Here is a 318-nt window from a genome sequence, read left to right as displayed (position 1 = left end):
GTGGTGGTGATGGTAAAGTTTGTGGGGGTGGGTGGGTGGCTGACGGTCAATGACAAGAAGCTTGTAGAATCGGATGAAGGTGGTGGTGGTGGTGGTGGTGGAGGACGATTGAAAGAGGAGGAGGAGGAGGAGGAGGTAGTTGTAGGGTAGAGGTGGTTGCACCAGTGATGGTAGTGGTGGTGGGAGTGATGTTGTTGTTATAGGAGCGCTTTAATGAGTCGATGTATGCGATGTATGCAAACTGTATCAAACAGTTGGAATATGGGACGTTTTGGCGCAGCTGTTTTGCCGCCGCCTTATTGGCACTGCTGGTTTGAT

Source organism: Octopus bimaculoides, chromosome 28, assembly GCF_001194135.2.
Source record: "Octopus bimaculoides isolate UCB-OBI-ISO-001 chromosome 28, ASM119413v2, whole genome shotgun sequence".
NCBI lineage: Eukaryota > Metazoa > Mollusca > Cephalopoda > Octopoda > Octopodidae > Octopus > Octopus bimaculoides.
The sequence above is the reverse complement of the archived record's forward strand: the minus strand, read 5'-3'. Positions refer to the sequence as shown.